The 6,048-nt window shown below is 38.9% G+C and overlaps 1 long non-coding RNA gene across 1 annotated transcript in view; it reads right to left on the minus strand.

Moving 5' to 3' along the window:
- LOC134731074 (uncharacterized) overlaps window positions 1-5,766 on the minus strand; it is a 145,953-nt gene extending 140,187 nt beyond the window's left edge. Inside the window, exons 1-3 of the long non-coding RNA XR_010113139.1 lie at window positions 5,367-5,766; window positions 4,269-4,414; window positions 3,121-3,231 (exon numbers count right to left, since the gene is read on the minus strand). This is a non-coding gene — a long non-coding RNA (uncharacterized LOC134731074). The remainder of the gene's footprint in view (window positions 1-3,120; window positions 3,232-4,268; window positions 4,415-5,366) is intronic.
- Between the last annotated feature and the right edge of the window lie 282 nt (window positions 5,767-6,048).

Below are 6,048 nucleotides of genomic sequence, written 5' to 3' on the forward strand. Positions count from 1 at the left end.
CCAATCACGGCAGAAGGCAAAGGGGGAACAGGCATGTCACATGCCAAGAAAAGGAGCGAAAAAGAGAGTGTGAGAGGGAGGGGTGCCACACATTTTTAAACCACCAGATCTCCTGAGAACAAAGAGAGAGAGCTCATTTATCACCAAGGGGATGGTCCAAGCCATTCATGAGGAATTTGCCCTCATAATCCAAACACCTCCCACCAGGCCCCATCTCCAATACTGGGAATTACATTTCAACATGAGATTTGGTGGGGACACACATTCAAACTATATCACTTACCTACTACAAGTATTATTTTCAAATATTTATTGTCAAAGCACATAATTTATTTCCTTCACTCTAATTTTAAGGTTATTAGTCTTAGGTTTTATTCCTGAAAAGAAGAGCCAGAGAGAGGGATTTGTGTGCAAGCCATTTGTCAAAGGAGTGTTCCATGGAGAAATCTGTGAGTGCAAGAAGCCAATTAGAGAAGAGAAAAGAGCCGCAAACACATGGATTCAGATGAGGTCTATCCTTGGGCTGCTCCCTTGAGAAGCACCAACATGTAAATCACACCATGGAATTTGCTCAGCTTTGAGGCAACAGAATCATGCTTCTGTACCTCACATTGAACAATTATTATCTAACAGCCACTGTAGAGAGTGTTGAAAATTGGCTACATTGAGCTGTACCAAAAATAGTTGGTATGCTATTTCTTCAAAAAGAAAAATTGGATGAGCCTGATTGGCTTAATATGTTTTATCCAGAGATGACTATCATCATGAAAATAGAAGCACACCAAAAATGACCAATATCAGCATTATCCTGGTTTAGCACACAAAACCCATCTATTTAAAGTATAGTATTTTGGAAAAAGATGTTTTAATGGAAACTAAATTAGTGACATTTCTAAGTGCCCTTTGACTATAACTATGTTCCCAAGCATAATTTCACAAAACATCTCTTAAATTTGTATTTTTCTTCACAATGGGAATATATATTAATGTGTTTTAGAAGAGTAAGAGCCCTGATCTACAATATACACTTGAAGTATCTACAATATACACTTGAAGTATGTCTCCTGTCCTCTCTTCTCATTAGTTTGTTTGTGCTCAGGAAAAGTGAAAATGATAATCAGAATAGCAAGGATGGGAGAACATTATCTTAAACAAAGACAAGCAGTTTAGCTTGAGAATGGCAAGAGAATATTATAAAGAAATATATTCCATTCAAAAGCCAATACAAATAACTTTCTGATTATTGTGTGAGGTTATTGTACCATAATTCACCCATGTATTGAGGGAATACTCACATACACACAGATACACATACATCAAATAATTTTTGTTTGTGAAAAACTCTATAATTTTATCTGTGCAAAACTTCATGCATATGTTTTAATGTATTTATTTTTAGTTATTGTTTGTAATGGAATGAAATCTATAATATTATAAAGATGAACAAAAATAAACCTGCCAGAGAGACCTGGTTATCTTTGTTTGAAAATGGCAATGGATACTCTAGAGGCATTTAAGTTATACATCTACAAGTCCCCTAAATACTCTGCTAATTGCTGCCATGGGACACTTTACTTTCTCAAGGTTTACAGTCTAGTTGGGTACACAGAATAAGCACACAGGAGAGGATGACAATTAATTTCAGGCCATAAGTAGTTAAATAGGTGCTAGCTATAAGGAATTCTGGAGGAAGAGATCCTGACCTCTTGAGATAACCAGGACACATTTTAAGGAGAAGGTGGTCTTTAAATTAGGTTTTGAAGCTGCATTTTAGCTCAGCTATTCTTATGCAATACCTAGCTATTGCAAAGATTCAGAGTTACATTTTTGATAGTCTAAGTTCAAGTAGCAGTGCTGGCTTCCTTAGGCAACCCAAAGGAAATACTTCTTCTTTGAAACTTGTTATTTTTTCTGTTTGAGAAATAATGTGTGCTCATTTTTAGAATATTCAGAAGGTCTGAAGAAGAATTTAAAAGGACCCATAACTCTAACAACTAGTGTAAACCATTATTAAAATTTTAATAAATATGAACGGACTTCTTTTTAGAGTTTCAGAGGCATAAAATTGCCTTATGTCGCTAGGCTAGAAGTGACCTGTGACCTGGGAGGTTATGGACCAACCTATATAAGTTGTTTCAGTACCGACTACCTACAGATGGTAATCCAATGTATTCTTTTTTAAAAAATAGATTTATGTATTTTGTTTTGTATAAATCTGTGGTGTACAAGTGCAATTTTGTTACATGTATAGATTGCCTAGCAGCGAAGTCAGGCTTTCAGGGTATCCATCACCAGAAACAAAGTACACTGTCCCCATTAACCAATTTCTCATCACCAGCACACGGTGCCTCACACGTGTAGTCCCAGCACTTTGGGAGGCTGAGGCGGGGAGATCACCTGAGGTCGGGAGTTTGAGATCAGCTTGACCAACATGGTGAGACTCCATCTCTACTAAAAATACAAAAATTAGCTGGGCGTAGTGGCGGGTGCCTGTAATCCCAGCTACTTGGGAGGCTGAGGCAGGAGAATCACTTGAACACGGGAGGCGGAGTTTGCGGTGAGCCGAGATTGCGTCATTACACTCCAGCCTGGGTGACAGAGCAAGACTCTGTCTTAAAAAAAAAAAAAAAAAAATTTCTCCTCATCCACCTCTGTCCCACCCCCTGCCCCAATGTCTTCCAGAACACCTCTTTTGACAGGTAACTCATCAACTCCCAAGAAAGCCCAGACTATTTTCAGATAACTTGATGTAGGTTAAAATGCTTTAATATGTTAAGTCTAAATCTCCAACCTCACAATTTCTATCTATTTCCCTGATTCTGGGCACCTCTAGAATAAACTAAATCTTGCTTTCAAGTGTAAATCTTTTGTGGCTTCTCTGTCCTTATCAGTGTCTCCTGAGCTGGCCACTGTTTGCTGTCCACTGAATGGTCTAGGAGGTATTCACAAAAAATTACAGCAATAATATTATGGAAGAAGTTAGAGCTACTCTCTAAATTGGGCACAGATGGATTAGAATGGTATTGTGTTTTGAGAAAATGTAAGTAACTAATAACTAATAATTGTCATACAGTATGAATAACAATATTGCTATTATGCAGGAAAGTCTTCATTACTTACTCATCTCCTATCCCCCAATCCCACCCCAGAAACAGTCTCGACAGTATCTCCTGGGCATTTTTTTTTTTCTTCAGTATCTAACAGGAAATAATTATGTGTGTCAGCTTTCAGCTGTCAAAAAAAGAGAGAGAGAATGATTTATAAAAGAAAATTCAATTTCCAAAAGTTGGCATTTTTATGAATTTCTGTATTTTTAAAGGAGCATATGTTGTTAAGCAATAGCTTGAAGCCTTTGAAATCACTCTCTGTCTGCACCTCCCTATTATCTCAGTGGCCACCAAGAATCTGTGAACATTCTGTACAAGGAAGATGGAGACAATGAATTATTTCGGTACTCATGTTACCTGAATAACATTAAGAGAAAAAAATCAGTCAAAAGATAAATTTATGTGTGCATGGTGAGCACTGCTCCTTATTCAGGGAGTAATTGTTTCATGCCCTTCCCAAACTGGGAAACAGAAAACAGGGTCTTCAAACTCAAACGCATATGGGGCCTAGCAAGTAACATACTTGGGTTAGGTGAGATGATGGCAACTCGATAGGTCATGGTCCATTTAAGGGGAAGGGTGCAATTCAGCATCAAATGTTGCTCTATGAGAGTTTAGCCTCACCTGCTATTGCCAGATCTCCTGATGTTTTTACAAGAGATGCCCAATAAATTCTTATTTTTGTGCATGCCCTCTTGTCTTTTGAACTCTGGCAATTAATTACGTTTTCGAAAACCTAATCTGAGTACCACAAAACCTTTCTGTGGATTGAACTTGGACAAAGGTAAATTGGGACCCGCCCCAGATGTAGAGGTTCCCTCAATGCCAACTGGTGAGTCCAGTAAGTTGTGCAATTCAAATGATATAATAGAAGCTCACAATGCTCCTTGAAGAGTAAGTAGGGTTAGGATTTCTGGGAGGAAATGGGAACATCTCAAGTAGAACAAACAACCGTGTCTGAAGACAAACATGGGGATGTAACAGTGAGATGTCCCAATATTTGGAGTATATGGTACCAACCGGGGAGGAAAAGGAAATGGGTATTAAATAGGCTGCATGGGTTGTGGTCATGGAAGATATTTCATGCCAGCCAGAAGAAAAATTATGAATAGAAATAATTGGAAATAGGGAGACAATCAGGGTATTGAAGCAGCACAATACCTGCAGAATTTCATAGAGATATCCAAAAAGGGCTGCCCAAGAGGATGATCTGAGTCATTCTGAAGATGGTGTTTTTGTCTTTGTTGACCACCTGCTATTGATCCAATGGAGAAGTTTAGCCTAGGGAAGGCTGAAGAACACCTTGGCTAGTTGGGAGATGGAGAGAGATACCTTTTGGACTCTTAAGAATTAAAAGTTTCTTTCTAATTCCATTTGTTTTTTTCTTCATTCATTTATGCCACAAATATTAGTAAAGCACCTATTCTACATCCTGCCCTATAGTTAGAACTACAGCATGCAACAGAAAATAAAATGGAAGTGGAAAAATACCAGTGATATTTGCAATAATGGGTAAAAAATATTAGAAAGTGATCCAGGGAGCTGTGGGAGCACCTACAATGAGCACCTGGACCTGTCTCTGCAGTGTTAGGTATTCAGGAAATATGTCCCAGAAGCAACATTTAAGCTGTAATGTGGATGATCAGTAGAAGTCAGGCCAAGTACAGAGGACAAGGGGGTTCCTGGGATAAGGTGGAAGGCAGCATGTTGGTGTTGATATGAGAGCTGAGAACATTTAACTATGCCTGAGTATAAAAGGAGAGGAGGAAGTTGGTGAGAAGTGAGTGGAGAAAGGTAATCAAGAATGACATTCTGTGGGCTTAGAGGCCTTGTTAAGGAGTTCTCAAAAACGTTTTAAAGGGCCGGGCGTGGTGGCTCACACCTGTAATCCCAGCACTTTGGGAGGTCGAGGTGGGTGGATCACAAGGTCAGGAGATCGAGACCATCCTGGCTAACACGGTGAAACCCGGTCTTTACTAAAAATACAAAAAATTAGTATAAAAAAATTAGCGGGCGCCTGTAGGAAGCTGAAGAAGGAGAATGGCGTGAACCCGGGAGGCGGAGCCTGCAGTGAGCCGAGATCGCACCACTGCACTCCAGGCTGGGTGACAGCGAGACTTCGTCTCAAAAAAAAAAAAATGTTTTAAAGCAGGATAAAAATAACGTCCAAATTTTTTTTTTAAAAACGAATTGACAACGGTATACCTGGAGGCCAAAAAAAAAAAAGTTAAAATCCTTTACCCAGAGATTTGACCTTACCAAGCAACTCAGAAAGCCTTTCTGGTGTTTGGACACAAAGGGAAATAAATGAAAGTTCCTGAGATGATATGTGGCAGCACTGTGCGAGACAACCAAGGAAGGGTCTTGGTGTCAGGGTATCACAACACTGGACTGTCCGAGATGAAAGGGATTGTAGAAGCCATTGGCCATTGCCTGTCACTCTTTATACTAAAGAGAAAACGGAGGTCCAGAGAGGACAAACAATGTACCTAGGATCACACAGCAAGGCAGTGGTAGAACCAGGCAGGACCCAGATCCCAAGAAAACTATTGTTTTAATTAGTACAAGGGCAAAACACACTACTTATTAAGGTAGGAAAAAACTTACAGAATATCAGAATTATAGTTGTGGAATTCCCTATCTCTGAAGAAAAAGAGGAACTAACCCAGTCAGTGCACAAAGTGGAACACAGAACACAGACACACAAAACAAATAATTAACAGTGTAAATGTTAGTCATTTTTACACTCTAAATTTATGATATTTTGGGCTGTGCATCTTTTCTAAAGGACTATACCCAAAGAAAAAGGGCATTCTGTTATAGTTTGACATCCTTGTGTTTTTTTTCTTCTTCTTTGCTAAAATCAGGATTTAACAATCTAAGGAGAAAATATTTTCACATCTCAAAAGAACTGTCTGAGGATACAGAAAGAGAATCTGGG

The sequence above is a fragment of the Pan paniscus genome, chromosome 8, assembly GCF_029289425.2.
Source record: "Pan paniscus chromosome 8, NHGRI_mPanPan1-v2.0_pri, whole genome shotgun sequence".
Taxonomy (NCBI): domain Eukaryota; kingdom Metazoa; phylum Chordata; class Mammalia; order Primates; family Hominidae; genus Pan; species Pan paniscus.